This window comes from Sus scrofa, chromosome 12 (genome assembly GCF_054392235.1).
Source record: "Sus scrofa isolate SSC_HxYL_T2T_F1_AM1 chromosome 12, Sscrofa_HxYL_maternal_Yorkshire_Landrace_v2.0, whole genome shotgun sequence".
Lineage (NCBI taxonomy): Eukaryota > Metazoa > Chordata > Mammalia > Artiodactyla > Suidae > Sus > Sus scrofa.
This window is the reverse complement of record NC_139394.1, coordinates 39,260,514-39,279,168: the sequence shown is the minus strand read 5'-3', so window position 1 is coordinate 39,279,168 and position 18,655 is coordinate 39,260,514. Positions and strand designations below refer to the sequence as shown.

The 18,655-nt window shown below is 47.4% G+C and overlaps 1 protein-coding gene, 3 non-coding genes and 1 pseudogene across 31 annotated transcripts in view; all 5 read left to right on the top strand.

The window, feature by feature from the left end:
• The window catches only part of TEX14 (testis expressed 14, intercellular bridge forming factor), a 161,088-nt gene that overhangs the window by 61,735 nt on the left and 80,698 nt on the right, over positions 1–18,655 (top strand). The window lies entirely within an intron of this gene.
• Positions 188–403, top strand: LOC146398189 (small nucleolar RNA U3). The gene has a single exon (XR_014822116.1). It is a non-coding gene; the product is annotated as a small nucleolar RNA U3 (small nucleolar RNA).
• On the top strand, positions 3,768–3,983 carry LOC146398188 (small nucleolar RNA U3). The gene has a single exon (XR_014822115.1). It is a non-coding gene; the product is annotated as a small nucleolar RNA U3 (small nucleolar RNA).
• Positions 8,783–8,937, top strand: LOC146398187 (small nucleolar RNA U3; annotated as a pseudogene).
• Positions 15,014–15,229, top strand: LOC146398186 (small nucleolar RNA U3). Its single transcript, XR_014822114.1, has one exon. It is a non-coding gene; the product is annotated as a small nucleolar RNA U3 (small nucleolar RNA).

The following is an 18,655-nucleotide window of genomic DNA, read 5'->3' as shown; positions in this document are numbered from 1 at the left end:
TTGAAGAGTTTCTGAAAGAGTTAGGGGTAAAAAGCGAAACTGGTTTTGAACTTTGTCATTTCACCGAATAGTTTGGTATATGAAACAAAAAAAGTTTCTGGAAAGGGAAGTGAGCTGACAGAAATGTGACCATGAGTAAAAAGTGCACGGCTGTCCCAGACCCGGCCTCGGCTGGGTCTGTGTGGCTAAGACTATACTTTCAGGGATCATTTCTATAGTCTGTGACTGGAGAAGTTTCTCTGAACGTGTAGAGCACCCGAAACCACGAGGAGGAGACGCAGTGTTCTCTCCTGAGCGTGAAGCCGGCTCTTGGTGTTGCCTGTGCAGCTGCCACTTGCCCTTGATGATCGTTCTCCTCTCTCTGGTTGAGAGAGGCAGAGGGAGTGAACACCGTCTGAGTGGTTTCATTTACAACCTGATGCGTTTAAAGGTAGTTTATGGCAATAATGAACTTTGGTAATACTGTGTTCTTCAATTCTTAAGACTTTTAGTATTTTGGGAGATTGTTTTTGACTTGGGGTTCTGGTTCTTCGTCTTTTTTTTACTTAGTTTTAGTTTATGGGAGTAATTTCTCTTTTACTATTTACTTTACACTCCTAGGTTCTGTTTAGTCGTCTTGAATTTCCTGCATTAACTCTTAGGCTCATAGGTTCTATTAGTCAAATTTTGAATCTCCTGCACTAATCCTTGAAGTCATCTATGTTAATCTCACCTTTTCTTCCATCATTTTATACCACTCTAGGATATTTATTTGACTTTAGGTTACAACTTGTTATTTTTTCCTGGCTGAACCCCTAGCATATGGAAATTTCGCAGTCCAGGGGTCCAATCCCAGCCACAGCTGTGATCTCAAGATCCTTGACCTGTGCCACAGCAGGAACTCCCCAACTTTTTTATTCATCTCATCAAGGATATTTACTTGTCTTTGTGCTAATTATTTTAAGCTTTTGATTATGAATGTTTTAGATTGTAAGAATATTTGAGGAGTTCCCATCATGACGCAGTGGTTAAGGAATCCAACTAGGAGCCATGGGGTTTTGGGTTCGATCCCTGGCCTCGCTCAGTGGGTTAAGGATTCGGCATTGCCGTGAGCTGTGGTATAGATCACAGGCCCGGCTCAGATCCCAGCTGCTGTGGCTGTGGTGTAGGCTGGCAGCAACAGCTCCGATTGGACCCCTAGCCTGGGAACCTCCATATGCCATGGGAACGGCCCTAGAAAAGGCAAAAAGACAATCTTTCAGTTGTACACACAATGATTCCATATTCATACCTCTTGAAAAATGATCACCACACCAAGTCTAGTTTACATTTATCACTTTACATAGTTACACAAATTTTTTTTCTTTTTTCTTTTTTTTTTTTTTTTTTTTTTGTCTATTTGTCTTTTGTTGTTGTTGCTATTTCTTGGGCCGCTCCCTCGGCATATGGAGGTTCCCAGGCTAGGGGTTGAATCGGAGCTGTAGCCACCGGCCTACGCCAGAGCCACAGCAACTCGGGATCCGAGCCGCGTCTGCAACCTACACCACAGCTCACGGCAACGCCGGATCGTTAACCCACTGAGCAAGGGCAGGGACCGAACCCGCAACCTCATGGTTCCTAGTCGGATTCGTTAACCACTGCGCCATGACGGGAACTCCCTCTTTTTTTTTTTTTTAGGGCCACACCCACGGTATATGGAGGGTCCCACCCTAGGTGTCCAATCAAAACTGTAGCTGCACTCTATGCCACAGCCACAGCAACGCTGGATCTGAGCCCCATCTGCGACCTGCACCACAACTCACAGCAACGCCGGATCCTTAACCCACCGAGCGACGCTGGGGATCGAACCCCCGTCTTCAAGGATGATAGTTGGGTTCGTTAACCGCTGAGCCACGACGGGAACTCCAATTTTTTTCTTGTTGTTGGAACTTTTAAGATTACTCTCTTGTTATCTTTTGAAGTGCAGCACAGTATTATTCATTATAGTTGCCATGCTGTACTTTCCTGTGACATTTATAACTGAACTTTGTACCTTTTGACTCCCTTCTCTGTTTTGCCTCCCCCACCCCCACTTCCACCCCAATACACATGGATTCTGAAGAAGTGAAAGGAGCCGAGAATCTGCTCATTTTCTAGGAGGCCACGGGGTGGCATGGATGGTGAGGTGGGAGTCCTCAGGAAGGTTGGAGGAACAGAGAATGGAAAGATCTTAAATAACAAGGACTCAGACCAGAGACAAGGGGCCCTTGGATGAAGGTGCCTGGAAGGCACCTTATAACTGCAAGACATCACGAGCTGTTCTCGGACCTGGCCAGATTGCCCCAACACTGTCCTTTTCTCTCAGGGAATTTAATTCCGAGCACTAAGAGATTCTATTGGAAGTGGTTTGATGAGATGGACCTGATAGGCATATTAGTCATGTTACAGTGATGCAATTAAAAAATGTGGATGATTCAGAAACCCAGGTGTATGTCCCCATAGCACTGTGCTTTCTGGCATCCTGGAAGATGTAGGGCAGAAGCATTTTTTTGGTGTCTTTTTTTAAAAATTTATATTTTGCCTTTTTACAGCCGCACCCTTGGCATATGGAAGTTCTCAGGCTAGGGATCAGATCAGAGCTGTAGCTGCCGGCCTACACCACAGCCACAGCAATGCCAGATCCAAGCTGCAGGTGTGAACTGCACCACAGCTTGTGGGAACACCAGATCCTTAACCCACTGAGCGAGGCCACTGATTGAACCCACATCGTCATGGATACTAGTCAGGTTCTTAACCTCCTGAGCCACAAGGAGAACTCCGAGCAGAAGCATTTTGACAACAGAAAGTTAAGTGACTTAAACAGTTACGTTTCCCTTAGGTATAAAGTGTGCTCTTTGAGGAGAAGCTGGGACTAACTTTTGCCAGAAGTAAATGGGTAGGCTTCCTTTGAAACAGAGAAACCAGGAAGATCAGTCATTCAAGAGTGAACTTTGAGGAATTCCCTTTGTGGCTCAGTGGGTTAAGAACCCAACTAGTATCCTTGAGGATGAGGATTCAATCCCTGGCCTCACTCAGTGGGTTAAGATCCAGCGTTGCCATGAACTGTGGTTGTAGGTCCCAGATGTGGCCCTGTCTGGTCTTGCTGTGGCTGTGGTGTAGCCCGGCAGCTGTACCTTCGATTTGACTCCTAGCCTGGGAACTTGCATGTGCCACACCTTCTGCCCTTAAAAAGCCAGAAAGTCCCCCCCCCCCCCAAAAAAAAGTCAGAACGTGTGAGCAGGTAGTCCAGTCATGGTACAGAACCAAAAGGGGCTGTTTTCCAGGGCTGGTTCTAAGCCACCCAGTCCCCCTCCTTGCCTCAGTCCCAGTGACCTCTTCCCAGAGTTTGAAAAGGACAGCCTTGAATGTAACCTCTAAAATGTGCTAATCCCTGGAATCAGCGAGATAGTCAGTCACTAGCAAAGGCCAAGGCCCGCCCTTTCCTTTAGAGCTGGCAGAGGCGAGGCGGGATTTAGCAGATCAGTGGCCTGAATGCTTCCGGAAGTTGAAAGATGCAGGTTGTCATTGGCTGTCAGGCGGTAATATGGTAATTAGGTGTGGTTGTTTTAAAAACTGCTGTCTTCAGTTCTGGTTGAATGTTGAAAGGAGTGGGCAAGTGCTAGCGTTTGAGGGATTGTATCGCATAAGCGATTTCTCGTTTTCCCAGCAGAGGCAGTAACGGGGGGGGGGGGGGTGGGGAGGGAGTGTCTCGCCCTCAGTGCAAAGTGGAGGGCTGGCCCGGACCCGGCCTCGGCTGGGTCTGTGTGGCTAAGACTATACTTTCAGGGATCATTTCTATAGTCTGTGACTGGAGAAGTTTCTCTGAACGTGTAGAGCACCCGAAACCACGAGGAGGAGACGCAGTGTTCTCTCCTGAGCGTGAAGCCGGCTCTTGGTGTTGCCTGTGCAGCTGCCACTTGCCCTTGATGATCGTTCTCCTCTCTCTGGTTGAGAGAGGCAGAGGGAGAGAACACCGTCTGAGTGGTTTTGTGATGTATCTTGTGTTGTCTGTGGTAGTGTTATTTTCCTTCCTGTGTTATGCTCAAGGTTAATCCTCTTGGCATCTAGGTTTGTGCAAAGTTCTTTGAATTTCTTGCTGTTTCTCTTTAGTTTCAGCCTGTATTTTATTTTGAGCTTTATAAGACAAGGAGTCTCTAGCTTTTTGTGTTTGGGGTGTTTTTCCTTTTCTCTTGATACTTGGAAAAGTGAGTTTTTTCATGTGTGTTTTTGAATCTTCTAAAATATTTCTTGGCTCAGCTGAGTTTTATTTTTGTGTCTTTTTAGGGCAGGAACCTCAGCATATGGAGGTTCTCAGGCTAGGGGTTAAGTCTGAGCTGTAGCTGCTGGCCTGCTACGCCACAGCAACATTGGATCCGAGCCTGGTGATCAAGCCCGTGTCCTCACTGTTGCGTGTCAGATTTGTTACTGCTGAGCCATGACGGGTACTTACATCATTTTTTATTACGGTAGAATATAGACTTTATTTTTATTTTGTTTTTGCCATATTTTTGTTTGTATTCTTAGCGTCGCGCCTGCGGACATGGACGTTCCCAAGCTAGGGGTAGAATCGGAGCTGTAGCTGCCGGCCTGTGATGGAGGCCTGGAAACAAACCCTCGTCTTCATGGATCCTGGTCGGGTTTGTTACCACGGAGCCACTACTAGAATTCCTTTTTTCGTCATATTTCTAATTATCCTGGATCCTGAACCCACTGTGCTGTCAGGGAATTTGGGTTATGCATACTTTAGGTTTCTAGAGTGTATGTTATGCTTCCATCTCCTCCATCTCTTACGGTTATTTCCTGTTTTGTGTGGCGTTGCTGTGGCTGCAGCTCGTATTCCACCCCTAGCCCGGGCACCTCCACATGCAGCAGGTGCAGCCCGAAAAAGAAAAAGGAAATGTAGGTCCCAAGATTAAAACAGGGGACTCCAGGGCTCCCACTGTGGTGCAACAGGATCGTCAGTGGAGCCACAGTTTAGGCTTAGGTCTTGACCGCGTCTCGGATCTGATCCCTGGCTGGGGAGCTCCATGTGCCATGGGGCGGCCAAAAGTGAAAAAACAAACACACGAAAAAACCCAGGCGATCCATGTAAAAGGTTTAATAGATAGGAGTTCCCTGGTGGCTTGGTGGGTTATGGATCCGGTTGTTCTTACATGTCACTGCTGTGGTGTGGGTTTGGTCCCTGGCCTGAGAACTTCTGAAGAAAAGAAGCAAAAGAAAAAAAAAAGAAAAAGAAAACCACAAAAACCAAACAAAAACGAGTTTGGTAGATGGGCTGGGATATGTTAAAGTACTGTAGAAATGGTAGTACTGTAGAAATTGTTTTGATTTTTTGGTTGCTTTTTATGGCTGCACCAGAGGCATGTGGAAGTTCCCTGGCCATGGAGTGAATCCCAGCCAGATGTTTTTAATCCACTGGGCTGACTGGGGATCAAACCTGCATCTCCACAGCAACCCAAGCTACTGCAGTCAGATTCTTAACCTACTGCACCAAGGCAGGGACCCCTTTTCTTTTTTTTTTCTTCCTCCTCGGTAAACAAGAGAAACCACATTTAAGTAATGGGTTTGTGTTGGTAGAGGGTGTAGCCACCTGGTAAGAAGTTTTTTTAAAAAAATAAAGTCTAGGAGTTCCCTAGTGGCTCATCAGGTTAAGGGACTGGCATTATCTCTGCTGTCTGTGGCTCAGGCCACTGCTGTGGTGTGGGTTCTGTTCCTGGCCTGGGGATTTCTGCATGCTGCAGGCTTGACCAAAAAGAAAAACAGAAAAAAAAATTGAAGTCAAAATCTACCTGCTGATATTTAAAAGATAGGACAAGAAGCTCCTGCTGTGGGACAATGGACTCCCAGGCATCTGTGGAGCTTTGGGATTCAGGTTTGATCCCCAGCCCCATGCAGTGGCTAAGGATCTGGTGTTGTGGCAGTTGTGGCATGGTTGTAACTGTGGCTTGGATCCGATCCCTGGCCGGGGAACTCCATCTGCCGAGGGGGGGGGGGTGGCCAAAAAGATAATTAAAAAATAAAGATGATATAGTCTAAAGTTAAAAAATTTCAGCACAGGGAGTTCCCGTCGTGGCGCAGTGGTTAACGAATCCGACTAGGAACCATGAGGTTGCGGGTTCGGTCCCTGCCCTTGCTCAGTGGGTTAACGATCCGGCGTTGCCGTGAGCTGTGGTGTAGGTTGCAGACTCGGCTCGGATCCCGCGTTGCTGTGGCTCTGGCGTAGGCCGGTGGCTACAGCTCCAATTCAACCCCTAGCCTGGGAACCTCCATATGCCGCGGGAGCGGCCCAAGAAATAGCAACAACAACAACAACAAAAGACAAAAAAAAAAAAAAAAATTTTTCAGCACAAAAATGTACAAAATTACCTTTGAATCATCTGTCCTCCTCCAAAAACACCAAAATACCAGAAAACTACAATTTTTGTTACTTTACTCCTAATTTTTTTTTTCTGCCGCTCCCCGGGCATTGAATTCGAGACAGGTCTTATACCATAGCAGCAGCGATACTGGATCTATAAACAAGTGGACTGGGCTGAAGATCAAACCACTGCTTCCACAGCAGGAACTCGGTACCACAGCAGGAACTCCCCTCAATTTCTTTTTTAATGGAGAGAATTGTTTCGAAATAAACCTTTTCGTTACACATTTAAAATTGGCCTGGATATGTTATTTGGGAAAAAAAAAATATTGCCCAAGTGAGCCCATTATACGCCCTTCTCATTCACACATGTTTGTAACCAGCAGAGTCTCAGAGTTCCCGTCGTGGCCCAGTGGTTAATGAACCCAACTAGTATCTATGACAACGAAGGTTTGATCCCTGGCCTTGCTCAATGGGTTAAGGATCCAGCGTTGCTGTGAGCTGTGGTGTAGGTCACAGACATGGCTTGGATCCCACCCACATTGCTGTGGCTGTGGTGTAGGCCAGCAGCTGTAGCCCTGATTAGACTCCTAGCCTGGAAGCTTCCATATGCTGCATATGCAGCCATCCCAAAAAAGAAAAAAAACAATTTGGGATCCTAGAAGGTTAAAATTAAAAAATAATCTCACCAACAGATACTGCACATCATATTTAAGAGTAGAAAACTAATTTGCTGTGCCCCAGCATGCTTTTGTCTTAAATTAGTCTGGACAGTGGTTTTAGAAACAGGAAAGTGGAGTTCTCCTTGTGGTTAAGAACTGGACTAGTATCCATGAGGATGCAGGTTTGATCCCTGGCCTTGATAAGGGGTTAAGGATCCAGCATTGCCGCAGCTGCACCAGGTCGCAGGTGCAGCTTGGATCTGGTATTGCTGTGGCTGTTGTGTAGGCCAGCTGATGCAGCTCCGATTGGACCTGACAACCAGAAACTTCCCAGGTGCAACTCTGAAAAAAAAAAAAGCAGAAAGGCAAGAACTTCTTATTGTCCATCAGTCACAACAGGTTAACTAAGAACTTTAAGTCTTCCTTTCTTTTTTTTTTTTTTTGTCTTTTTGCTATTTCTTGGGCCGCTCCCGTGGCATATGGAGGTTCCCAGGCTAGGGGTTGAATTGGAGCTGTAGCCACCGGCCTATGCCAGAGCCACAGCAACACGGGATCCGAGCTGCGTCTGTAACCTACACCACAGTTCACGGCAACGCCGGGTCCTTAACCCACTGAGCAAGGGCAGGGACCGAACCCGCAACCTCATGGTTCCTAGTCGGATTCGTTAACCACTGCGCCACAACGAGAACTCCAAGTCTTCCTTTCTTAAAGATTAAAAAAAAAAAAAAAAGGAGTTCCCGTCGTGGCGCAGTGGTTGACGAATCCGACTAGGGACCATGAGGTTGAGGGTCGATCCCTGCCCTTGCTCAGTGGGTTAAGGAACTGGCATTGCCGTGAGCTGTGGTGTAGGTCGCAGACGCTGCTCGCATCCTGCGTTGCTGTGGCTCTGGCGTAGGCTGGCAGCTACAGCTCTGATTAGACCCCTAGCCTGGGAAACTGTATGCCGCGGGATCGGCCCAAGAAATGGCAAACAGACAAACAAACAAACAAACAAAAACCCCTCAAGAGTATTCAGGGAGTTCTGTTGTAGCTCAGTGGTAACAAACCCAACTAGTATCCATGAGGATTCAGGTTCCATCCCTGGCCTTGCTCACAGTGGGTTAAGGATCCGGCATTGCTGTGAGCTGTGGTGTAGGCCACAGACAGGGCTGGGATCCTGTGTTGCTGTGGCTGTGGTATAGGCCAGCAGCTGTAGCTTCAGTTCAACCCCTAGCCTGGGAATGTCCATATATCAGGGGTGCAGCCCTTAAAAAAGAAAAAAAAAAAAAAGGAGTATTTAGAATTTTTTAAAGTTGTATATGAAATGACAGTGTAAACCTAGGGGGACCCCTCTGGAGCCTTCTGATGCTGATGATGCCAAGGTTGCAGGTTCTGTCCCAACATGGGAATCAAAATTGTACTTGCGCCAATTTTTGGGCCTGCTTCTTCACGCCCAGTAAAACTGGTCTATTGACTCAGGGTTGTGGTGAAGGAAAGGGCAGCGTGTATTTCAGGGCGCCAAGCAAGGATTCCAGGTAGCCAGTGCTTAAAAGGCCCTAACTCCTTGCTGGCCGCCCTGTGATAAATGCTGTACTTGCACAGCAACCCCGTGTCAGTAGATTGGCTTTATTGAGCTTGAACAAGTGAATCCAAGTTTGGTTCAGTAACAACAGTTTGAAAATCTTTTGTATGCTGTTTCTGAAATGAGAGGAATGTGGGAAAATGTCGCCATTGGTAAAAAGTGTGCAGCTGCCAGGGACCCAGCAGAGGTTGTGGGGTTAAAGTCAAGACTGGTTTTAGGAGTTATTTCTGTAGCTTCTGTGTAGAGTCCTCAACATCCACGAAAACAGCTCTTGGTATTGCTCCTGTAACTGCCATTTGCCATGGATGACTGTTTTCTTCCTCTGGAGGAATAAGGGGAGGGGATGCTGTCTGAGTGGCTTCTCCTGTTGTTGTGGCAGAATGTGTGTGAACATTTGCCACCCACGGGGCTGCCTTTCTGTATTTTCCTCTTTCATGTTTAGGTCGCACAGTACTTTTTAACCTGTGTAGTAGGTGTTTTATCCTGATCCACATTTGGTGTAAGCTGTGATTTTTCCCTGAAATGAGGGAGAATTTGTCTGATGCAGTTTGGTGGGGGTTTTTTTGGTCGTTGTTTGTTTTGTTTTTTGCTTTTTATGGCCGCCAGTGTGGCATGGGGAAGTTCCCAGTCTAGGGGTCGAATCAGAGCTGTAGCCACTGCCCACAGCCACAGCAATGCCAGATCCAGGCTGCATCTTTGACCTACACACACCACAGCTCACGGCAACGCCAGATCCTTAACCCACTGAGTGAGGCCAGGGATTGAACCTGCATCCTCATGGCTACAAGTCAGATTCATCTCTGCTGAGCCACGATGGGAACTCCTCCCCTGTATTTGTTTTCTGACTGGATTTATGGGCCACATGATTTGTGCTTTTTCACATGTCAGTGTCAGGGCAGCTCAAAGATTATTGAAACAAAGTTATAGCTTCGTTTTTTCAACTCGCAAGTCATTGAAGTCACTATCTCCCCACAAATGTAGGCAGATGTCCCTTCCTGTCCTCTAGGGTGGTTTCTTTCTCTGTATCTCAGTCTAAGCTAAGGAAACAGAACATGCGACAGTCGGCCTAGGGTTTAATAGGAGCTGAGCACAGAGGAGTGAAAGAAGCCAGAGTGTGGCCACAGCCTGGTGGCCAGAGAGCCAAGGGTAGTGGGCAGCTATTGAAGGAGAGTGACTTCAGCAGCTGTGCATTTTAAGGTCACTCTAAATGCTACGTGGAGATTATATCTGTGGGGAGGGGTGAGGTGGCAAGTTTGAGGACCAGTTAGACATCTACTGCATTCATCTACTGGGGAGAAAATGGTCGTTGTTAACTTGAGAGTTAAGGTGTATTTGGGGCAGAATGAGGACTTAAGCCCCAGAGGCAGCACCTCAAGTAACCCTGAGAGAACTGCTCCGAGGAGGCAAGGAGAGAACGGGGATGTATAGTTTTACAACAAAGGGCAGGTAGTAGGAACAAAAGGTTACTGTTCTTGTACTGCCTTGAAGCATACATCTTATTTCATCAGTTCACTGTAGATAGGAGTGAGAATCGCTTTCAAGGATAATTGCAGGGTCTCATTGAGACCGGAAAGATGATACCCGAATCTGGGTTCTTGTTCACGGCAGTCGAAGAATGAACTCCGTGAACACACAGGCAGCAAGCAAGCAAAGTCTTTATTAAAGGAAAGCAGGAGTTCCCATTGTGGCTCAGTGGTTAACGAATCCGACTAGGAACCATGAGGTTTCGGGTTCGATCCCTGGCTTCGCTCAGTGGGTTAAGGACCTGGTGTTGCCGTGAGCTGTGGTGTAGGTCGCAGACGCGGCTTGGGTCTGCCATTGCTGTGGCTGTGGTATAGGCCGGTGGCTACAGCTCCGATTGGACCCCTAGCCTGGGAACCTCCATATGCTGTGGGTGCAGCCCTAGAAAAGACAAAAAGACCGAAAAAAAGGAAAGCAAACCACTCCCAGGGTTGCTGGGAGAGGGGAGAAGAGCCCCCTTCTTTATTGTCCTATAGGGATTTTTATGCCTTAAAGATGAGGGGGGTTACCAACATGGGGTCCAGAAAGATGTGTTTTTTTCCTCCTGTTGGCCTTGTTCAAGTACCTATATCAGTCCTTGTCCAGTAGGGTCTTGGGGTGGGAATGTCCTGTAAGTCTCATGGTTTCTTTGCCCTTTTCTTCCCATAAACTGAGCCACAGGGGGTTAGGGATTAATGTCCATCTGGGTGTAGGTACACTCGCTACAGTAGACAAGGCCTGTGGGGATGTTACTCCCTGGAGCCCTTAAACCACGAATGTTAATCCATGGCCATACCAAAGAAGGCATCGAAGCCCGCGCTGCTACACTGACTACCTGAGTTAATATTCTGTCTCATTATGATGAACAAATGGATGGACAATAGTTCCATGTGTTCAGATGGGGAACTGGAGGGGGAAGTGAATTAGGTAGGCCAGTGGGGTGGGCACTGATGGTAGAGTTCAGTTTAGGGCACATTTAGGAGAGATTTCTGACCTTTAGCAGAAAGATGGCAAAGGCGTTAGAACCCCCACAGTGCCAGGACCAGCTCAGCGAGCGGGGGTGTGAAAGACAGGTGCTGCAAAGCCGAAAGACGTGACATCATAATTAAAGACACAGGGACAAGATACAGATCAAAGGTGGGACCGGGGGGACTCAAGACCTCCTGGATCAAGAGTCCCGAATGTCAGTGCCTCACTACTTTTATTGTGCTCATTGGTTTTTTAAAAATGTGAGTGGGGGGAAAGGTTTCGGGGCATGGCCGCCTCCAATCACAAAGCAAGTTCTTTTCTAACTTTAACCTTTAAGCATAGGATTGTAATCCATAGGGCACGAAGAAGACTGGTGGCCGCTGTCTATGCATAGCCTCTCGAGAAAATACGGCTTGCCAGGGTCGACACTTTGTTCTCTGGGTTGATGCATGTCCTGCTTTTGCGTCCTTCTCGGCCCAGTTCCCATGGCTGATCACATGCCAGCTACATGCTGTCTTGCAGCCATTTGGAGTGAGGGCTTCATGTTGGCGTCAGGGGATGATGGTGGACAGGTGTTTCCCCACATCACAGCAGACCAAGAAGGAGCAACCAGAGAGGTAGGCGGGAAACTGCACGAGCATGCGTGATGGCAGCCAAGCAGGACAGAGAAGAAGTGTGTGGAAAGCAGTGTGTGTTCCCGTTGTGGCTCAGTGGTTAAGGAACCTGGCTTAACCGGTTCAAACCCAAACGCGGGTTTAATCCCTGGCCTCGCTCAGTGGGTTAAGGATCTGTTGTGGCTGTGGTATAGACCGGCAGGTACAGCTCAGATTGGACCCCTAGCCTGGGAACCTCCATATGCCGCAGGTGCGGCCCTAAAAAGACAGAAGACCAAAAAAAAAAAAAAAAAAAAAAAAAAAAGGAAGAAAGCAAGCCGATTGAGAGATTAAGATGCAGACAGAAAAGTATCCATGGGTCCTATGTAAACAGAAGCAGGTTAGGGGTGGACTGCTGGGTGGAGGGATGCGAAGGCTTGACACTTGGTGGAAAGAGCTCCCAGAGGGACTTGGGCTGTGATGGAGAGTAAAAGTGGGTACATTCAACTGGGGGAAACAGGAAGGTGTGGGACGCATTCAGGGTTTAACCAAGATGGGAGAGCAGGTCTGACTGCACTTGGAAGAACTGAGTAGAACAGGAGAAACTGAGTCAGGGGAGAGCCGCTCCCAGCAGCAGGAGGCCTTTGAGGCAGGCAAAGAAAATGGGGAATTCTGATGTAGGTGGGTTCATCCAGGTGATGAGACCACAGTGAGGACTTTTCGACTGATGGCTTCTAGTTCTCTGCCAAGTATAAGGGAAGGTCATTGCTGAGGGAGGGTGGTGCGCAGGCCTAGGAGGGTTGAGAATAAAGAAGGAATTAACTAATAATCCTCGGGAGCAGGTGAGGAAGAGGCACCTCCTGAGAGTGTGTCCTTTCCACTTACTTCCCTGCTATGGAAGCTTTGGAATTGCTTCCTAGTCTTGGAAGCACATCCCCGGATTGCAGTTAATTCCTCTTTCTTCCAGTCTGGCCATGTCTATGGTGGCCAAGCTTTCACTGTGAACTGTAAATTAGTTCTTGGTCTTCTTTAAAGCTTGGGACCTGTGAGAGAAGCTGTGTCTGCTCTGGAAATGACTCCTTGGTCTCTTATTTACTAGCTGTGGGTTCCTGGGAAGCTCCTTTACCCCAGTCTGTTCCTCTGTAAAGTAGTTAGTTGTAGTACTAGTACTGCTAGTACTGAGAGCATCAACACATGGGGTTGCTGTAAAGGATAAATTAGCAAGTGTAGTAGTTGAACCCTCTCTTTCCCCCATTGTGAAAAAGCTCCTCCTGGGAGTTCCCTTCGTGGCTCAGTGGTTAACGAATCCGACTAGGAACCATGAGGTTGTGGGTTTGATCCCTGCCCTTGCTCAGTGGGTTAAGGATCCAGCGTTGTCGTGAGTTGTGGTGTAGGTTGCAGACACAGCTAGGATCCCCCGTTGCTGTGGCTGTGGTGTAGGCCGGCGGCTACAGCTCTGATTCGAGCCCCAGTCTGGGAACCTCTGTATGCTGTGGGAGTGGCCCAAGAAATGGCAAAAAAAAAAAAAAAAAAAAAAAAAAAAGACAAGAAAAAAGAAAAAAAGAAAAAGTTCCTCCTTTAGAGGAGAAATCCGTGTCTCTTCCCAGTCTTCCAGGTACCGGCACCACCCACTGAGTTGTTCTAGGCACAAACCAACACCAAAGGCACAACCTTGGAAACCTCTTTCCCTGACACCCCTCCCCACCACTGCAGGATGTCCACCAGTGAGTCTTCTCAACTCAATTTCTACAACAGCCCACGTTTCTCCTTCTCCCTTGCTGTCCCCAAATGCAAGCTGCCATGCTATCTCCTATTGACACTTCCACGTGGCCTCAGAACTGGTCTCCACCGCTTCAGATCTCTAGATGGGTTCCCTTCACACTTAAAATCCAGATTCCCCAGGCCTGGGCCTTGCCTAGGACATCCTCAGATAATCTGGCTCCTGCCCGCAGCTCCCCTCTCCCTCGTACCCTTTGTTCTCTAGTTATCTTTCAGTTGCTGGGAAAACACAACCTCATTCCCTTCTTTGGGTCTTTGCATTAGTTGTTTTCTCTGCTTAAATGCAACCTCCAAAGAGAGGCCTTCCCCAAGCACCCAAGTCTAAAGTAGCCACCCAGTTCCTCTCTGTTTCAACACTTAAAAATCCTCCACATGTCTCATCACCTGATACTTTTGGGCATTTGTTGTCTTCTCTCTCCCTCACTAGAATGTAAGCTCTTTGTGAGAGTAGGGACCTTTGCTTACCTCTGTGTCTGTTTGCCCAGTACCTAGAATAATCTTCAGAAATTGGGATGATGGTTAAGGTAACACCCACAAGCTCTGTTAATTTACAGAGCACAGGCAAGTTACTTAGTATTTCTGTACCTTAGTTCTCCTATCCATAAAACCGAGATGATTATAATTATATTTATCTCAGCTAACAGACTTAGAAGGATGACTGATGCTTGGCAAGCTCACCATAAATAGGAGCTAGTATTGCTACTCTAGTTGACGCTCAAGTATTTGTTGAGGGAAGAGATGACGACAGATGCGCACCAACCAACTTCATTTAAAAAGCTCAGCAGTTCCCATTGTGGCTCAGCGGGTTAAGAACCCAACTAGTATCCTTGAGGATGAGGATTCAATCCCTGGCCTCACTCAGTGGGTTAAGATCCAGCGTTGCCATGAACTGTGGTTGTAGGTCCCAGATGTGGCCCTGTCTGGTCTTGCTGTGGCTGTGGTGTAGCCCGGCAGCTGTACCTTCGATTTGACTCCTAGCCTGGGAACTTGCATGTGCCACACCTTCTGCCCTTAAAAAGCCAGAAAGTCCCCCCCCCCCCAAAAAAAAGTCAGAACGTGTGAGCAGGTAGTCCAGTCATGGTACAGAACCAAAAGGGGCTGTTTTCCAGGGCTGGTTCTAAGCCACCCAGTCCCCCTCCTTGCCTCAGTCCCAGTGACCTCTTCCCAGAGTTTGAAAAGGACAGCCTTGAATGTAACCTCTAAGATGTGCTAATCCCTGGAATCAGCGAGATAGTCAGTCACTAGCAAAGGCCAAGGCCCGCCCTTTCCTTTAGAGCTGGCAGAGGCGAGGCGGGATTTAGCAGATCAGTGGCCTGAATGCTTCCGGAAGTTGAAAGATGCAGGTTGTCATTGGCTGTCAGGCGGTAATATGGTAATTAGGTGTGGTTGTTTTAAAAACTGCTGTCTTCAGTTCTGGTTGAATGTTGAAAGGAGTGGGCAAGTGCTAGCGTTTGAGGGATTGTATCGCATAAGCGATTTCTCGTTTTCCCAGCAGAGGCAGTAACGGGGGGGGGGGGGTGGGGAGGGAGTGTCTCGCCCTCAGTGCAAAGTGGAGGGCTGGCCCGGACCCGGCCTCGGCTGGGTCTGTGTGGCTAAGACTATACTTTCAGGGATCATTTCTATAGTCTGTGACTGGAGAAGTTTCTCTGAACGTGTAGAGCACCCGAAACCACGAGGAGGAGACGCAGTGTTCTCTCCTGAGCGTGAAGCCGGCTCTTGGTGTTGCCTGTGCAGCTGCCACTTGCCCTTGATGATCGTTCTCCTCTCTCTGGTTGAGAGAGGCAGAGGGAGAGAACACCGTCTGAGTGGTTTTGTGATGTATCTTGTGTTGTCTGTGGTAGTGTTATTTTCCTTCCTGTGTTATGCTCAAGGTTAATCCTCTTGGCATCTAGGTTTGTGCAAAGTTCTTTGAATTTCTTGCTGTTTCTCTTTAGTTTCAGCCTGTATTTTATTTTGAGCTTTATAAGACAAGGAGTCTCTAGCTTTTTGTGTTTGGGGTGTTTTTCCTTTTCTCTTGATACTTGGAAAAGTGAGTTTTTTCATGTGTGTTTTTGAATCTTCTAAAATATTTCTTGGCTCAGCTGAGTTTTATTTTTGTGTCTTTTTAGGGCAGGAACCTCAGCATATGGAGGTTCTCAGGCTAGGGGTTAAGTCTGAGCTGTAGCTGCTGGCCTGCTACGCCACAGCAACATTGGATCCGAGCCTGGTGATCAAGCCCGTGTCCTCACTGTTGCGTGTCAGATTTGTTACTGCTGAGCCATGACGGGTACTTACATCATTTTTTATTACGGTAGAATATAGACTTTATTTTTATTTTGTTTTTGCCATATTTTTGTTTGTATTCTTAGCGTCGCGCCTGCGGACATGGACGTTCCCAAGCTAGGGGTAGAATCGGAGCTGTAGCTGCCGGCCTGTGATGGAGGCCTGGAAACAAACCCTCGTCTTCATGGATCCTGGTCGGGTTTGTTACCACGGAGCCACTACTAGAATTCCTTTTTTCGTCATATTTCTAATTATCCTGGATCCTGAACCCACTGTGCTGTCAGGGAATTTGGGTTATGCATACTTTAGGTTTCTAGAGTGTATGTTATGCTTCCATCTCCTCCATCTCTTACGGTTATTTCCTGTTTTGTGTGGCGTTGCTGTGGCTGCAGCTCGTATTCCACCCCTAGCCCGGGCACCTCCACATGCAGCAGGTGCAGCCCGAAAAAGAAAAAGGAAATGTAGGTCCCAAGATTAAAACAGGGGACTCCAGGGCTCCCACTGTGGTGCAACAGGATCGTCAGTGGAGCCACAGTTTAGGCTTAGGTCTTGACCGCGTCTCGGATCTGATCCCTGGCTGGGGAGCTCCATGTGCCATGGGGCGGCCAAAAGTGAAAAAACAAACACACGAAAAAACCCAGGCGATCCATGTAAAAGGTTTAATAGATAGGAGTTCCCTGGTGGCTTGGTGGGTTATGGATCCGGTTGTTCTTACATGTCACTGCTGTGGTGTGGGTTTGGTCCCTGGCCTGAGAACTTCTGAAGAAAAGAAGCAAAAGAAAAAAAAAAGAAAAAGAAAACCACAAAAACCAAACAAAAACGAGTTTGGTAGATGGGCTGGGATATGTTAAAGTACTGTAGAAATGGTAGTACTGTAGAAATTGTTTTGATTTTTTGGTTGCTTTTTATGGCTGCACCAGAGGCATGTGGAAGTTCCCTGGCCATGGAGTGAATCCCAGCCAGATGTTTTTAATCCACTGGGCTGACTGGGGATCAAACCTGCATCTCCACAGCAACCCAAGCTACTGCAGTCAGATTCTTAACCTACTGCACCAAGGCAGGGACCCCTTTTCTTTTTTTTTTCTTCCTCCTCGGTAAACAAGAGAAACCACATTTAAGTAATGGGTTTGTGTTGGTAGAGGGTGTAGCCACCTGGTAAGAAGTTTTTTTAAAAAAATAAAGTCTAGGAGTTCCCTAGTGGCTCATCAGGTTAAGGGACTGGCATTATCTCTGCTGTCTGTGGCTCAGGCCACTGCTGTGGTGTGGGTTCTGTTCCTGGCCTGGGGATTTCTGCATGCTGCAGGCTTGACCAAAAAGAAAAACAGAAAAAAAAATTGAAGTCAAAATCTACCTGCTGATATTTAAAAGATAGGACAAGAAGCTCCTGCTGTGGGACAATGGACTCCCAGGCATCTGTGGAGCTTTGGGATTCAGGTTTGATCCCCAGCCCCATGCAGTGGCTAAGGATCTGGTGTTGTGGCAGTTGTGGCATGGTTGTAACTGTGGCTTGGATCCGATCCCTGGCCGGGGAACTCCATCTGCCGAGGGGGGGGGGGTGGCCAAAAAGATAATTAAAAAATAAAGATGATATAGTCTAAAGTTAAAAAATTTCAGCACAGGGAGTTCCCGTCGTGGCGCAGTGGTTAACGAATCCGACTAGGAACCATGAGGTTGCGGGTTCGGTCCCTGCCCTTGCTCAGTGGGTTAACGATCCGGCGTTGCCGTGAGCTGTGGTGTAGGTTGCAGACTCGGCTCGGATCCCGCGTTGCTGTGGCTCTGGCGTAGGCCGGTGGCTACAGCTCCAATTCAACCCCTAGCCTGGGAACCTCCATATGCCGCGGGAGCGGCCCAAGAAATAGCAACAACAACAACAACAAAAGACAAAAAAAAAAAAAAAAATTTTTCAGCACAAAAATGTACAAAATTACCTTTGAATCATCTGTCCTCCTCCAAAAACACCAAAATACCAGAAAACTACAATTTTTGTTACTTTACTCCTAATTTTTTTTTTCTGCCGCTCCCCGGGCATTGAATTCGAGACAGGTCTTATACCATAGCAGCAGCGATACTGGATCTATAAACAAGTGGACTGGGCTGAAGATCAAACCACTGCTTCCACAGCAGGAACTCGGTACCACAGCAGGAACTCCCCTCAATTTCTTTTTTAATGGAGAGAATTGTTTCGAAATAAACCTTTTCGTTACACATTTAAAATTGGCCTGGATATGTTATTTGGGAAAAAAAAAATATTGCCCAAGTGAGCCCATTATACGCCCTTCTCATTCACACATGTTTGTAACCAGCAGAGTCTCAGAGTTCCCGTCGTGGCCCAGTGGTTAATGAACCCAACTAGTATCTATGACAACGAAGGTTTGATCCCTGGCCTTGCTCAATGGGTTAAGGATCCAGCGTTGCTGTGAGCTGTGGTGTAGGTCACAGACATGGCTTGGATCCCACCCACATTGCTGTGGCTGTGGTGTAGGCCAGCAGCTGTAGCCCTGATTAGACTCCTAGCCTGGAAGCTTCCATATGCTGCATATGCAGCCATCCCAAAAAAGAAAAAAAACAATTTGGGATCCTAGAAGGTTAAAATTAAAAAATAATCTCACCAACAGATACTGCACATCATATTTAAGAGTAGAAAACTAATTTGCTGTGCCCCAGCATGCTTTTGTCTTAAATTAGTCTGGACAGTGGTTTTAGAAACAGGAAAGTGGAGTTCTCCTTGTGGTTAAGAACTGGACTAGTATCCATGAGGATGCAGGTTTGATCCCTGGCCTTGATAAGGGGTTAAGGATCCAGCATTGCCGCAGCTGCACCAGGTCGCAGGTGCAGCTTGGATCTGGTATTGCTGTGGCTGTTGTGTAGGCCAGCTGATGCAGCTCCGATTGGACCTGACAACCAGAAACTTCCCAGGTGCAACTCTGAAAAAAAAAAAAGCAGAAAGGCAAGAACTTCTTATTGTCCATCAGTC